Raw genomic sequence first — 16,320 nt, 5'->3', positions numbered from 1 at the left:
AGCTGATTGTACAGTCTTATATGGTTATATTACAAACTAAATCCAAGCTCGCACATCCAACTTAGGGGTCTTACAGCTCCAAGGGGTGATCTGTGTAAAGAAGGACAGAAGTGGATTAATGTGAACTTTTTCCTCCCTTATTGGCCTTGCGCAAGTTGTTCTGACAGGATTAGAGGCTAAGAAGTTGGAATTGGTTGTGCTGACAGAAATGCAGGCTGGCAGCAAGGAGGAAGGGATATAAGCACCAGTGATTTATTTTCTAGGGGAAGAAGTCTTGCATCTGTACATGTAATAAAATATTTACTATGGCAGCTTTTGAAAACTTTTTTGTGGGATGTATTTATAAACATTTTTAACATCGCTTTAAAATCGACTTTAATATTTTAGATTCAATAGCATGATACTACATTAAAGTTTTTGCTATAGGTTTTTTTTTTTTTTAAAAATAAGGTTGGTTTTGATCCTCATCTACCTAGCCAAGTAGAACAAAGTCTTTATTACAGCACCTACAGTGTTACAATACAGTACATGTACTGCATCTCTTGAAAATCCCAAGGTGTGGAAGAAATTGTACCGGTTTATATGTTAATTGAATGTTAGTTGAAAGTTTCCCACAGACAGTATCAAACATCGATTCAGCTTTCACATATAACATCACAAATGACATCATGTTGTTGGTGTGACTGTGGGGCGCTAGGGACATTTCTCCATTGATGGTGGGAGTGTCCACTTGTACAGAACTTTCAGTCTGAGGTGTATCAGGAAAATTCTCCTTTCTTATAAGACTCCACAGCTTTCACTCTTAAATCTATGGGATGATCAGACACAACGAGGGCATTCAAAAGAACTCATTACACGGTTGTTGGCAGCAGCCAGAATATATTTTGTGCAAGAATGGAAGGCATTGCAAGGGTCACAAATTTCCACATGTTATAAACGCGTATGGAACATTTTGAGAGAGGGAAAAGATAACACATAATTTGAATGTTTCCAAGGGATTGCTAACTCCAGAATGTTTCCATGCCATGTGTTGGGACTTCATTTCTTAGACTGTTACAAAGAGCCTCTTGGACTCCATGGCTTTACCAATGCATGAAATGTGGCATTCCTCAGCATTTGTGGCTGTTTTATATATAATTATGTTTCACCATTTTGATTTTGTATTGACTGAGAAAAAATTCCTTTAGTCTCTGTCCTCCCTTGTTAGGTTGTGTTGTATGGTGTGTGAATATATGTGTCAGAGAAAAAATAAGATCCCAAAGTGGACTAAGGCCTGATTTATACAAGTTGGCTGCCACCAGTGAAGCTCTTACCTATGTAATTACTCCATCATGTGTAAATGCATTCAGAAGTACTGGTTTATTTGTGTGTAACTTTAGCACCCCAGTAATTAGCTGGGCTGATTAACCTTACCTTATTTGTTCTTGCTACCAGCCAACCCACCCACCCACCCTTTTCCTTTCCCTTCCCCATGTTCTCTGGTTTGTGCATAGAGCCTGAAGATAGCAATTTCTCTTATTTGTGGTTGAGCATAAAGGATGTAAGAAGCCTTGTTAGAATAATTTTGCTGTTCCTTGCGTTCTCCAAACTGTGGTGCAAGTATGAGCTGCTGTCTAGAAGGCCAAGGGCATTTCCCCCTGGTAAACTGGATTTGCAGGTACCTTCACAAAAAAGACACTTCCCATTGCACACTGCAGTGCTACCAGGCATTTTGTGGTACTGCTTTCTGTGATCTTTCTGTTGCATGTGCATTCTTCTTTGTGCATCTGGATCCCTTCCTTCTCCCTTTCATGTTGGCATCTCTTTGCGTGAGTGGCAGACAAGGAGCTTTGATCCTGCCACAGGACTATAACTTTGTTATAGTTTTTCTGCAAACTGCTTTCCTAATCCCTGGGCAATGGGAAGCTCTCGTGTCTATTCATTGGCCATGTGCTTATGCATCATGTGTGGGAGGACTGTGTAGACTGGGTTCCGTGATGTTGTCATGGTGTGTGATGTGCTGATCGGTGCCTTCCGTGTATGTGGGGGTGTCATAATTAAACATCATCATGATTAATAGTTGCAATGCAGTTGCGAGGGACTCTGTGGGAATGGTGGTTGTTGTTAAGTCAGTGTCTCCCCCCCCCCTTGCTACTATTGTGGTTTTGTTCCTGTTGCTGGGCGGGTTATGTGAACCTGATGCCTGTGTCAGCTCTTACATTGTGGTAGCCATCCTAACTAGGCCATAGGATAGAGCTACACATCTCTTCCTTGAAATTAACCAAACTGAAAAATAATGTCCCACTGAAATGAAGCATAATGGATTTTTATAGTCTTGTAGAAATTTAGCGCAGGAGAACAGTATCCAGCAAGTTCTCAAAACAAAACGTTGAAAACATGAACATGCCTCTCCCCCCCCCCCAACATGCACACAGAAAATTGCAAATACTGCAAAGTGGGAGAGCCCATGTTACAACCAGCTTCCAAGACTGTGAACCGCCCTGAGGTCTATGGGTATAGGGCAGTATACTACTACTACAACTAGGTGTAAAGCGATGACATGCATAGGAATTGTGAATGCATTGAGTTTCAGCATGTCTGTACAGTCTGATAGAGCTGGGTTTTCTAAAGATCATAGTGTGCAGAGTTCTGCTGTCAACACTCACCTGCCCACTAGTGGTGGAAATGAACTTGAGTAGCAGCCGCCATGCTGAAAAGTAGTTGGGAAAATGACTGCAAATGTCCTTTTAAAAGTTATTTCATTTCATTAAGGAGAGGACAAGAGTAATTGTGGAGTACTGTATTTGCTTCTACGTATTCCAGTTAAAATTGACCAAACCACGTGGTAGCAGTACTTGCAACATAGAGGTAGTGTAAATACAAGAATAAAATCAGTCATGGTGTTGAGCTGTGGCTTCCTTTTCCTGCTTCCAGTTCTGCTCTTGGCACCTCCAGTGAATTATGCCTTGTGCTTTTACTATAAGGCCATCTGCTCCCCTTTTGCGCACACTGCATTCTGATGAGACTGGAAAGGTGTGTTTAAAATGCTGGTTATGAAGTCTGACAAGTTCCTGATGTTAAAGAGAGCTTGTGTTCTCTTCACTGTCTAAAAGTTTGTCTAAAATACAATAGTCAGACTGGAAATGCCTGTGCATGTCTGAGACTTCGCTCAGGCATAAATGTTTATAAAATACTTAATAGCAATATTGGTCTTAAAAGAGAAACACAGAAAGAAAGAAAGAAAGAAAGAAAGAAAGAAAGAGAGAGATGAAACTGCAACAGAGACTTATCTATGAATACCCACAGTCAATTTGCATTTTGTTTGAACTTCACCTAAATTTGTGCATTGTACAATTAACTGAGACTCAGTTCAGTTAAGGCTGAGGCACTGTTAATGGGCAGTTCCCTAGACCGGATGGATGAGAGGTTTTTTGCTCTTGATAGGTTATAGTCCCTCTGAAGGAGCTGGTATGCAGCTTGGGGCCAATTCTGGAACCACTGTTGCAGCTTGAGGCCTTGGTGGCGCAGAGTGCCTACCATCAGCTTCAATTGGTGGCCCAGCTTTGCCCTTATCTACACAGGGATAGCCTAATGTCTGTTGTCTGTGCTCTGGTTAGGTTGTCTGTGCTCTTCTCTAGGTTAGATTACTGTAATGCAGTTCAGGAACTTTAGCTTGTGCAGAATTCAGTGGCCAGGATGCTCACTGGGGCAAGATGATTTGAACATATAACACCAATTCTGGCTTGACTGCAGTAGCTGCCAGTTAGTTTCTGGACCCAATTCAAAGTGCTGGTTTTGACCTATGTAGCCTTAAACAGCTCAGGATCTCAATACCTCAAGGATTGCCTTTCCCCATATGAACCTACCTAGACCCTTCAACCATCATCTGAGGCCCTTGTTCATGTGCTTCCTCCACAAGAGGTCTGGAGGGTGGCAACATGAGAGAGGACCTTTTCTGCAGTGGCTCCCCACTTGGGGTAGTCTCTCCCCAGGGAGGCTCGCCTATTGCCTTCCTTACATATCTTCAAACACCAGAAAAAAGCATTCCTCTTCTCTCAGGCCCTTTGGCTAATTAAAGAAAGCCTTTTAAACTGTATGTGTGTGTGTGGGTATTTTCTTTGTTGGTTGTTATGGTATGCATTTTTGTGTTTTTATGCTTCCAACTCTTTAAAGGATTAAACATCTATGAACATAGTGGGTATTTTTTTCCTTAGTAAAGATGTGTAGGATTTTGTGAACATTTTAAAATGGGTTCTTAGGGTAGTGGTTTTGTTTACTTTTATCCAGTGCTATGTTAGCTTTCAAAGGTATCTGGAGTAAAAATTGGTTGCTTAGCAACCTGCTTCAGTTACAAGTGTTGGTGAATGGGTCACTGATTAGCTGCATCTGACTACGTGGGCTCTGGACTACAAGAGCTTATGCTACAATAAATTTGTAAGTTGCCATAAAACTCTTCATTGGCCATTGTATACAATCAATATTTATAAATGCCGGACATTCTATGTTCCAACAACCAAAATATCTGAAAATTTTGGTGACTGAATTTATGGCAGTTGTAGATAAACATACAATACACCTTATTTTTTTATCTGTATGCTTTTTTAAGAGTATCTGAAACAGAATTATGTTCGTTTCTGTAGATCTGGTCCTCTTTGAAACTCTTAATCATTCACTTAGTTGTGAATTAAATTACCAATTGTTCTATGCACAGTGAAAGGTCAGAATTGATGGGACCTGGATCCCAGCCTTTGGAGGGCCACAGGTTTCCCATCCTTGCCATTTTGGATATGAAAACTTGAACAGACTGTTGTGTGCCCCCCCCCCCCCCCGCAACCACCTCATCCTAACAAACTTGGATACAATCTGAAACTGTAAAACATCTAGCAAAGCCTTCTTTGAATGACTGCTAACTTTTCCCATACTCCATTTTCAGACTGGGACCTAAATCCAGATTCCATTCATGGCTCCAACTTCAGCCAGTTCATCTCTCCATCTCCTACCCTACACCAAGTTTTGTTTACTACCCAGCCTGATGAATTCAAAAACCTGCACAATAGTATATAACATTTGGTTGGCCTAAATTGTCCTGGTGCCCTGATGTGGATTTTGGATTTTTTCTTATGAGTCAACATTGCTATCTGTGCTTTCTTGCAATTTGAAGAAAAAAATTGTTGAAAATGTGGGATGCTGCTCTCAGACTAAAGGCTTTAAGATTCTCTTGGGTGAGCAAGAGGCAAGAGCAGGGATAGGCAACCTAAGGCCTGGGGGCCGCATGTGGCCCCAATCGCCTTCTCAGTCCGGCCCGCGTACAGCCCAGGAATCAACATGTTTTTACATAAGTAGAATATGTCCTTTTATTTGTGGGGCATAGGAATTTGTTCATCCCCCCCCCCCAAAAAAATAGTTCGGCCCACCACATGGTCTGAGGGACGGTGGACTGGCCCACGGCTGAAAAAGGTTGCTGACCCCTGGGTAAGAGGCTTCAGAGAATCTGATCTTGCATATTAATCCAGAAGCATGAAAATGGCACTGCAGCACTGTCTATGAAAACCACTTGGCCTTTTAACAAAATAATCTAGCTACAAATATTAATTGGTGGTACACAAATATTAATTGGTGCTTGGAAGGAAGAGAAGATTGTCTTGCATAGAATGATGATGCTAACGAAATGAACTCTGAATTCCTCTGCAACATTCCTGTTTTATTTCTTCAAGGTAGGGATCTTATTTTATACGTAGCATATGGCTTAAGTGAAAGTAAAGGTAGAAATTGATTCCAAGACTTTGATTCCAAGTCAAATTTCATTCATATATGTAATTTTGCAATTTGACAGTGTGATATACACAAGATTGATGATGCTTTCAGTTCATGGCAAGAGGTGGGGATAGCATAAAGTTCTGCAATAAGAATGTACTGTAGTAATCTCTTCAAACCTGATGTGCCATAAAAATATAGAATAGCCAGCTCTGTAGCAAGTGATAAAAAGGTAAAGGGACCCCTGACCATTAGATCCAGTCGTGACCGACTCTGGGGTTGTGGTGCTCATCTCGCTTTACTGGCCGAGGGAGCTGGCGTACAGCTTCCGGGTCATGTGGCCAGCATGACCAAGCCGCTTCTGGCGAACCAGAGCAGCACATGGAAACGCCATTTACCTTCCCGCTGGAGCGGTACCTATTTATCTACTTGCACTTTGATGTGCTTTCGAACTGCTAGGTTGGCAGGAGCAGAGACCAAGCAACGGGAGCTCACCTCGTTGCAGGGATTCGAACCACCAACCTTCTGATTGGCAAGTCCTAGGCTCTGTTGTTTAACCCACAGCGCCACCCATAGATGCCCCCAAAAGACAAGGGAAAACATCAATATACCACAAATTCATAACTATCAGAAACATTCTGCACTAAGTTATCTTATAAATGCAGACCCACTTGTTTATATTTCTGGTGTGTAATGCTAAGTAAATCTCGACATAAACACAGGGTGTTTGACTTTTGTACTTTGTTAACACAGAATACCCTGTTCTGTTGTACTAACACCCGTGATGATCTCTGCTATTTAATTTTACATTGCTTTATCTTCCCTCTTACTGTGTGCAGTTGGAGATCTCTCTGAAGGTTATTTGCTGTGAATTCATGGCTTTTCTTGCCCTTACTACAGGAAGCTTATGACGTCTGAATTCTGAAGTGCTTTGCACTGTATGTTTTGTTGTGCTGCTGCCTTCTCTTCTGATTGGCTTCAGGGAGTTGGAAGATAGCACTGTGACATGTTACTCGATAAAGTACATGGTCGCTGCTTTACAGCTTTTGAATTGCACTGCTCCTGTATACCTTGCTTTTGTATTTTCAAGGTGGAATTAGGCACATGAGCAAGCCTTTTATAATGGGTGTTTCCACCTATTGAGAAGCGATGTAAATGCTCCAGAATGTTGAGCACTCTAGAGCAGGAACAGCCTAACCTCCCCTTTTATCCATTTTTGAGATCACCTCGAACTACTAATAGTTGGAGAGTAGAAGCCTTACCTCCCAGTTTTCTTGATGATGGAAATCTTTATTGCCTTGCTCTAATGTTTGGGATTATGCAGGTCTGCTACAGAATAACATTACTGACACTAGCAAGATTTATTCTTAGAGAAGGAATTGTCAGCTGATGGGTCACTGGACTCGCATGGGGTGCTGCTCAGCCTTCTTCACTGACAGCTTCCTCCCTCCCTTACTTTGGGCTTCTCAAGACAACTTGTAGAGAAGGAAAAACAGGAACAAGCCATGCAGGTGAGAGCAAGAACCCCCCTATGACTGACATGGCCTGATCTTGCTTGGTCTTACTTCCCAAGCAGGTGGGAGGGAGACTGCACAAACTGGACTGCAGCCACAGTTGAAGTACTATATTCTCTTCTCCCCCTATTTCAGGTGGGAGTGGGAAAGGAGATAAAGGACTAGCACACTGGTTTGCCAGCAGGTTGCTGCAGGGAATAATGATGATGATGATGATGATGATGATGATGATAATTTATTTATACTCCGCCCACCTGGCTGGGTTTCCCTAGCCACTCTGGGCGGCTTCCAACAAATTATTAAAATACAGTAGTCTGTCAAACATTAAAAGCTTCCCTAAACAGGGCTGCCTTCAGATGTCTTCTAAAAGTCTGGTAGTTGTTTTTTTCTTTAAAATCTGGTGGGAGGGCAGGGGCCACTACTGAGAAGGCCCTCTGCCTGGTTCCCTGTAACATGGGCAAAGGTTCATGGGCTGTGTCACCCTCCTTTCATACATGGAATAGCAGTAGATACAAAGACCGAAACACAGACATATTGTCTGACTTGCCACATACAGGCTCTACTGTATTGGTGCAGAGAGGCTGTGACTTTGCCTGTCTTCACGGATAGCTTTTGCTCCTAAGCTACTTGCTTTGGCAAGAAGATATATAGCAAAGTACATCTTTGTCCTTCTCCCACTCTAAATTGGAGACTCAGACTGTCAAAGACTGTTTAGAAGAGGTTTGGGGAGGGTTGTTGGTTTGGTAGGGAAGATGTAGAGCAGCTGTGCTGGCCGAGGCAGATGGGGGATGTAGTTAAAAACATCCAGGGAGCACAAGGTTGGGGGAAGCTGATGTAGAGGCATATGACACGCAAGTCATGAAAAACTGCTTTAAAAAATAGAGAGACGCAAAGCCACGTGATGCAGCTTTTGTTTTGTTGCTTTACTGAGGATAAATCTTTGCATCAAAATGTTGGAAGCACCTTTTTCTATTGACAATTCCTTCCCCCACTCCAAAAAAGTGTGCAGTCTGTCATGAGAAAAGCATCTTCCCTGCAGTTTCCATGGTAAGCACTCCCCCATAATTGAGTCACAGACACAGGAGGTTATATAAAAGAAGCCAATTTCTGGATCTTACCTAGTGAGGCTGCGTTTGTCAGCAGCATACATAATTTGAACATCCTTACAACAAACATCACTGGTGGAATCAAAATACCTACAAGCTGTTAAAGACATCATGTTAGTTGTGTACCTTTCTTAGCATCTCTATTCCTTTTAGTACTCTACTTGCTATTAGGCTCACCATTTTATTAAGGTTAATAAACCAACTTTATAGAACAAGGAAGTTGCAGGGGTCAAAGCTGTGGTATGCTGTAGATCTGCGTGAAAGAAAATAACAGGATTTGTTGGGGGTTTATATTGGAGGAGTATATGTAGAGCAAAGCATATTCTACCCCTGTATTATAGAGCAGAGAATTCCCTTTTGACTGTCTGGTGAAGAACTCGGGTACCTTGACATGCCAGCAGAGCAGATACTAATAAAAGATATTTCCTTGCCTATTCTTCCAATTTGTCACTTGCCTGGAGGTGAGTAGCAGAATTTCTGCAGGGAAGTAGCTGGGTGAAAAATTGGCTGCCTGCCTATCTCCTCTTTCTCTCTCCCCGTTCCCCAGTGACTTGTACAACCTGTGACCCATCAAGCTGAGCAAATCATACCAGCTACACTTGTGGTCTGTCAGGTTGTGACAATTCATATGTTTTTGCAGTCCCAGGCAAGCAGTAAAACCAGGACACATAAGTATTTTATGGGTCATCATCTGCAAGATCTGCACCTTTTGCGTCCTACCAAACTTAGCATAGTTTCTCCCTCTGTGCAATTCCAGGTTGGGACTAGTAGCATACTGCTGTGCTACACAGAGAAAATTGCCTACTGTTCTGAGGCCACTGTAAATAAAACAGACTTTTTTAAAAAATGGACTCTGTTGATATTTGCTTTTTCATTATCTCCCCTTTTCCCCTCTCTTTCCTCATCACCCAAACCATTTTGACTAAAGATAGTTCTTGAAAGACTGTTTGCTCCTTCTAGGTTTATGCAAGAAAATTAAAAGTATGAGAACAGTTTACAAGTTTCAGCAAGTCTTGGTGTTGTACAATATTGGCTTATGAAAGGGAAAAGGCGGAGAAGGCTCCTCCACCAAGATCAGATATCTGGTGATTACGGTAGATATTTGTCAGTTGAGCAAATAGCCCAGATACCTTGTCACCAAATATATTTGGTAGTACAGTAGTAGGATACTTCCTGGATACTGTTTTTTTAAAAAATGTTTTTCAGAACACTTTTCTTATTTATTTATTTATCTGTCTGAAGCTTAACATTAGTGACCGTTTTATATCCACGAGGGGAGAGTTACTTAGAGTATAGCCATCTACCAATTTAAGCTAAGTTTGGTAGTCTGCCAAAATTTATCTTTGGACCAGATCATGCCTCTCTCATCTGAATATTGTAGGAAGTGAAGGTCTTCTCTCTGACATTACTAAGCTTTGGAGGCCACTTGAAGTGCAGCAAGAGTTCGTGTTTTCTGATCGTTCCTGACGCCAAGAGAAACTGCAACAATGAGTAGTATCCAAGCTTTCTAAGGTTTGAAGAAGCAGTGAAGCTCTACTCTAGGGTTGTGCTGAGTTTGAGTTGCTTTGAAATCTGCTTTAAAAGCACCTTTGGATGGTTTGAAGATGTACCTTGAGAAAAAGTCCCATTGGAAAAATTCATTGGATGTGTTTTGATTAAAACTTGGATGCCATGTTTCAGATTTTCCTTCAAGTCAGATTGGCCGGTGGTCCTGGTTTTTTGTGTTTGTTTGTTTGCATGTGTTTTTTCCTGTCCCTGCAGTGTTTGTTAGTTATACTCTGCCTTTGCAGTGGGAGGCAGTAATGCTTCTGAGTACTGGTTGCTGGAAGCAGCAGGAGTGGGGAGTGCCCTTGTGCTCATGTCCTACTTGTAAGCTTCTCGTGGGCATCTGATTGGCCACTGTGAGAACAGGATGCTGGACAAGATGAGCCACTGGCTTGATCCGTCAGAGCTGTTCTTATGTGGTTTGAATAATCAGGAGCTGCTCGCTATACAGACTTTCCAGCTGTCTCTCTACTCATGGAACTATTTGTGTAAGCAGATCTTTGTGTGTGTGTTTGTGTGCGTGTGTGGGAGCTGATGGATGGGTGGCCCTGTTTTGCAGCAGGGAGGTGGTATGCCTGGCATTTTAATCTCTTAGATTGTATTTTGAACTGTCAGGATCAATGCAACTGAGGTTCTCCTATGTAAATAGCACTTCAGCAGAGCCAAATGCTTTATTTGGACATATTTATTATGTATTTATTTCAACAATTCATACGTCGCTTAACACTGTAGTCTCTAAGTGGTGTACAATAAAGTTTCAAAAGATATAATAAAATAGGCTAAAATTAACTGTAAAATCAGAACAAATTGTAATTACAATGCCTGCTAGAAGAAAAAGGTATTCACCTAGTGCTGGAAATTCAGCAGGGAGGGAACCTGTCTATCTCAGCTGGGTGGGAATTCCTTGGAATGGGGCCCACAATACTGAGCAACATAGCTCCTGCTTGATACAAGCTATGTCTTTTTGCCCTGGGGTCCACTATCACTAACTGTTCCCTAGACCTTGGTGATTGGTATATAAGGAATCAGGTGGTCCTTAATGCATTCTAGACCCAAGTTGTTAAGGGCATTGTAAATTAATACAAGAAACTGGAACTTGGCCCAGTAGCATATGGGCAGCGAATGCAAGCTCTTAAGCAACAGAGTAACATGCTGGTGGTAGTCTGTCCCTGCCAACAGTCTAGCAGCAGCCTTTGACACCAGCTGGAACTTCCAGACTAGACCCAAGGGTAGCCCCACATATAGCACATTTCAGCAATCCATTCTTGAGGTTCTCAATGCAAGAATTGCCATGGCCAGACTATAACGGGGTGTAGGGGTAAACAAATTTTACCAGGAATGACCAATTTGTGACCCAGTATCAGTGTTCAACCAACAACAATTTTTGTGCAGCTGCCAGGTTAGGGGAAGGCTTTGGACGGGCAAAACAACCTGATTCTTTGGTCGGCGGATGCCAGCTGGCTCTTTTAATGGGTGAATGCTTATGCCACCTGGGTGCTGTGAAATTGAAAGGAGAAGGCTCCCTGAGCCTTGTTTTCTTCCATGCAGGTGCAGTAATGTAATGGCTGGTTTCCTTAACACCAGCTGCTTCATAATTGGCTAGCATGTGGCAATTCCTGATAGGTCATATCTGTTGCCTATTCAGCTCCAGTGCCTGGGGTAGGACAGGTGGAATGTATTCTGTCTTGCCCCACAAGCAACTTAAAGCCTGTCCTGAATTGGATAACACAGTTCTTGACATCCAGATACATAAGTGCAGTGAGAAGTTGCCATTCTTCTTAGTAGTGCTTAATCGATCAAGGGCTTGTATATTGATAACTATTTGCCACTAGGTAACCCTATGCAAAAAGAGGAGGAGGAAAAAAACAGGCAGCAACATGCAGGATCTTTAGAACAAGCTCTTATTTTCTTTGGAGCTATGACTTTTTCTTTTCTGAAAGTATTGTCAGATTGATAGCATGTGGGTCCTCTGCTCTCCAGGGAGAGCTTCCGAGTTGCTACAAGTGAGTGGACTTTTCAAGCCCTGCTGACTAAGAAGTTGTTAATAAAAGCTGCCAGTAAGAAACTCCATATTGCAGCAATTAATCACCCATTCCAAATTTTTTCACGTGCAGTTGAACAAGTGACCCTTGTGAGAAAGTGAAGGTTCGTATCTCTCGAGCAACTACAGTACTAGGAAGGCATTGTAGCCAGTATTTGTGAAGTAAAAGGTTTAGTAGGTTGTTTTCAGTTCTACTCCACATGCACTTGTCCTTTTATAGAGAATAAATGATCCCTTCTATAAATATAAAACTGTATGCTAAAAATTCATTTGGGGGAGAGTAAATGTACCCCTCTTTCCCCATATAGATGTTTATCTCTTAATCTAGGTCATATCAGCACAGAAGTCTCTAAGCTGTTAGGCAACCGTTCAGCGGTTTTCTCTAAAATTTCCTAAAGAACTCTCATTGAGCCCTAACATAAAAGCAGTTGTCTTTGACTCTCTGGCTTCTCTATGCAGGAGTTTAAGGGGCTCCAACTACCCAGGGAACAGACATTTATAGAGGCTTCTGTTCTTCCTTTGTAGCATTTACACCCCATTTGTACAGTTTTGTCATTTGCAATCTGTACAAATTGATGTGAATCCGAACAATCTGAGATTTTCTGTTTTATAGTTGGCTAGATATTCATTTTTTAAGTCTTACTTTCTGATGTGTAGAGTCATAACAGGTTTCCTTGGAAAATTTCTGGAAGGTGAATGAAGAGACAGGCTAATTTATGGGCTGGGTGGAAAGAGTCAAGTCAGTCATTATTTCTGGAATATGAAATGCGTAATGCATGGCCGATATACTGCAGTCATAAAATCATTAGGGCCCTGAGCAAGGCATGGGTCAGTATCCACAATGGATCATTTTGTAGGGTTTCATTAATGCTTTGCAAAGGTAGGTTTGCTTCTCAGTCAGTCTTTGAATTTTGTTTAATGTAGGTCATAATCATTTGCATAATATTTTACAAATACCCCAACATATCTACCCATTTTCCCCTGTAAAAAGCTGGAAGATATCTTCTGCTCACTAATAATGTAGTGAACATGCCAAATAGAAAAGCCATTTTCATTGTGTGGTATTTGTACCTACCCTCCAATTTTAAAAAAAGCAATAAAAATGCAGTAATAAATAACTCCATCATTTTGTTTGAACAGAAAAAAGTTTGTTAGTACAGAAAAACAAAAAAGAAACATACCAGAGAGTACTATAATAAATGAAATTTATTTGTTGTGCTGGTGAAAAATAAACCTATATGAATGTTTTAACAACTTTGTTCACTTACCTACTTCCTTCCATATTTCTTATCATGTGATGCTTTATACATTGGAATCAAATTCTATTGTTTTATAGATGGTTTGTGAGTTGCTACCACTGATCTAACTTTTTCAAGTGTGATCTCTGTTAACTTTCCCAACAGAATAACCATAGTGTTTAATTATAGTTTGTGTTTTGCAATCAATCTTTTCAATATAGGCATTTCTTACAATCCTACAAGTCCACCAGAGATGTTTAAATCTTGCTTGGTCCTGGCCAACCCTCCAAATAATTTTTGAGATGTTCCTATTGTAGTACATAAAAGAAAGTACACTTTTGCAATTGATGTCACACGTGCATACTTTATTTTACCGTGGTACCTTGGTTGTCAAACTTAATCTGTTCAGGGGGCCCAGAGTCGACTCCCAGAATCATTTGAGTGCTTCCTGCACTTAATTGGAAGCCACATCAGCCGCGTCATACATTTGGCTTCCAAAGAACGTTTGAAAACTAGAACACTTACTTCTGAGTTTTTGGCATTCGGGAGCCAAAATGTACGTGTACAAAGGCATTTGACGACCAAGGTATGACTGTGTATTTATTTATTTAATATTAAATCTACTACCCTTCATCCAAGGACCACAGGACTGTTTACAATATAAAAATACAAAATACATAACATAATAAACAAAATAATAACCCTTTGAGGAACATTCCAAAAAAGGTGGCATACACTTCAATTGTGTCTATTTACCAGGGACTGTATCTGTTTTCTCATACTGGCTCTTCATAGAGCAAATCACTCCTAAGTTTGCTTTTTGAAGATACCCAGTTTAAATTTTGTTAGTGTTGTCGTTGCTTGTGTTCCATCTCATCATTATCTCACAAGTAAAATTAGTAGTTCCTAAAATAGCCTTTTTGGAACATTACACTTAATACATGTCTATGTAGTTGTGGCATCTAGCGCTTAAGCAAGTTTGGCACAATAACATTGACTAGCTCTCCTCCATTAAGTCCCATCAATTTTTGTGAAACAGTTGAGAATATGCCTGTATCTGTCCTAAAGAAGTAAATTCAGCCTTGTTGCAGATGCCACATTGTTGCAGATGCCACGTTTTGATAGAACCAACTAGAAAAATTGTTTGTATGCATTATATAGGGGAGGGCAGTGCTTTCCCCCGCCTAAAACAAAGTTTAGGGGTACACTCATTTTCCTGCTCATATTGAAATACTGCCCCTCAATGAGATCAAACTTAGATTCACAAGATGTTTAGGGGTATGCATACCCCTGTGTCCCCCCAGAAAAAAAGCACTGGGGGAGGGTCATATCACCTATGTGTTAAATACACTCATTGGTCTATTTTTGCAACACCATTTTACCTGTATAAAGAATGGACAGACCTTCTTTTGAATGTTCAGGTTTCAAGCTAGTTGAAGAAGAATTTCTTGAAAAGTGTACTTTAGTCCAGCATTACAATACTAGAGCACATGAGTTGTTGTTTTCTTTTCTTTTGAAATTATTCCCAAGGAACAAGATGTCTTAAGCATGTGTCTTTTTTCTTGGATTGGAAACTGTTTTGATGATTTAATAACTGTGTGACCAGAACTTATTAAATATGCAGGTTGGCACATGCTGTGCATTGATGGCTTTTGTGTAATTTTGTTTTCCAGGGTTAAAGCTGTGAAGTGAAGAAATGATTCCTGCATTTCCTATTTCCCAGGCTTGTACGTATAATACTTCCCTATTCTCATTGTTTACATAGATCCAGGATAAATGAAAGCTCTTTTAAAGTGTAAGGTGCTTGTTAAGACTGGATAATTCTTTGTCTGCTTCCACAGATGCATTCCATTGGGTGATCTTGCCAATGAGGTGTGGGATTAAGAATAAAAACACTATAGTGAGATAAATGAATATTTCAGCAGTATACACATATGAGTCATGAGAACTTTAGAAAGGATTAACCACCTAAGGAGCAAATATTAAAATGAGAAATGGTGGTCCTGTTAGCTCTGGAGAAAAGAAAGGGAGTTTGGGGTGCATCTAGATTAATTGTACATTAGGTTTTAGTAACCGATTGCCCAAAATAGTCTAAGAGCTCCTAATGTGACATACTCTTCTTTTCATGAATTTCTTTAGTGGTGCTCAGTCTTGACTGAAAATAACAAGCTTAGGTTGTTAGAGAAGATTCATAATCAGGAGCTTGCAAAAAAAAAAAAAAGAAAAGAAAAGAAAAGAAAAAAGAAAAAAGAAAGAAGAGTAGTATTTTTTGGAATTTCCCCCTAAAATAAAATGCACATTTTCAGTTCCAGGGTGATGTTTTCCCACAGAAATGATTCAAGAGTCACCCATTGAATGAACCACTCTTTTAAACTCGGGACCCTAACATGTTCTAGCTACTTGTCATGTGCTTCCCATATCCCTCTGATGTGTTTGTAGTGGGGGCCCCTGTGTAAGGGAGATAGGGCATTCACCATTTATTTCCTTTTCTCTCTCCTGCAATAACCTTCATCTTTCTGCAGGCCAGGGATGCCCATGAGTTCCTCAGTCCTTCCTTTATCAGGAAATCTCCTGCCCCATGCCTTTCATCCCAAAGAAAGGTAGAGTTGGCTTCTGTATAGCTATAACAGATGGCCTTACAACTTGCATGTCCTGACTGGAGTTCCTGGGCAGGGGCCTCCAAAGTTCCTGTAGGTCTTTACCTGTTGGACCACATTCACCAGCAGATTGTGACCTCTTCTCCTTGATCTTGCTAACTGCCCTCTTAGCACTGTCTATGAGCATACATATTTGGGGCTTGTAAGACCTTGTAAGGGCAATAAATGTGCAAGGTCTGGTATTGTATTGAGTCAAAGAAGCACTGAGTACTTTGATGGCTGGATTCTGTGTATTTTATTAAACCCCGGTATCTGTAGTAATAGGTCTCCTAACCCCCTGTGTTCAAATAAGATTAGCGACTAGTTGATCAGAAGGTAGAAGCATTACTGCATATATAACTTGAAAATTAAGATAACAATTGGATTGCTTCAGTTATTGCCTCCACCTCACCTTAACAGTGAGGGCTCACTCCAACATTTGAGCTGATAAGCAGTTTTAAACACTTACAATAAACTTGAGAGAAAATAACACTTCAGAATGACAAG

At 40.8% G+C, this 16,320-nt stretch overlaps 1 protein-coding gene across 7 annotated transcripts in view; it reads left to right on the top strand.

Annotated features, from left to right (window-relative positions):
* Nucleotides 1-16,320, top strand: part of TIAM1 (TIAM Rac1 associated GEF 1) — a 189,154-nt gene that overhangs the window by 27,943 nt on the left and 144,891 nt on the right. For all 7 annotated transcript variants that reach the window (XM_081859259.1, XM_081859254.1, XM_081859263.1 and 4 more), the window contains exon 2: nt 14,851-14,904. The gene's annotated coding sequence lies outside the window, so the exon portion shown is untranslated. The remainder of the gene's footprint in view (nt 1-14,850; nt 14,905-16,320) is intronic.

The sequence above is a fragment of the Podarcis erhardii genome (genome assembly GCF_964252035.2).
Source record: "Podarcis erhardii genome assembly, chromosome: 4".
NCBI classification, from domain to species: Eukaryota; Metazoa; Chordata; class Lepidosauria; order Squamata; family Lacertidae; genus Podarcis; species Podarcis erhardii.
Note: the sequence above shows the minus strand (reverse complement) of the source record. Positions and strands in the feature narration are given on the sequence as shown.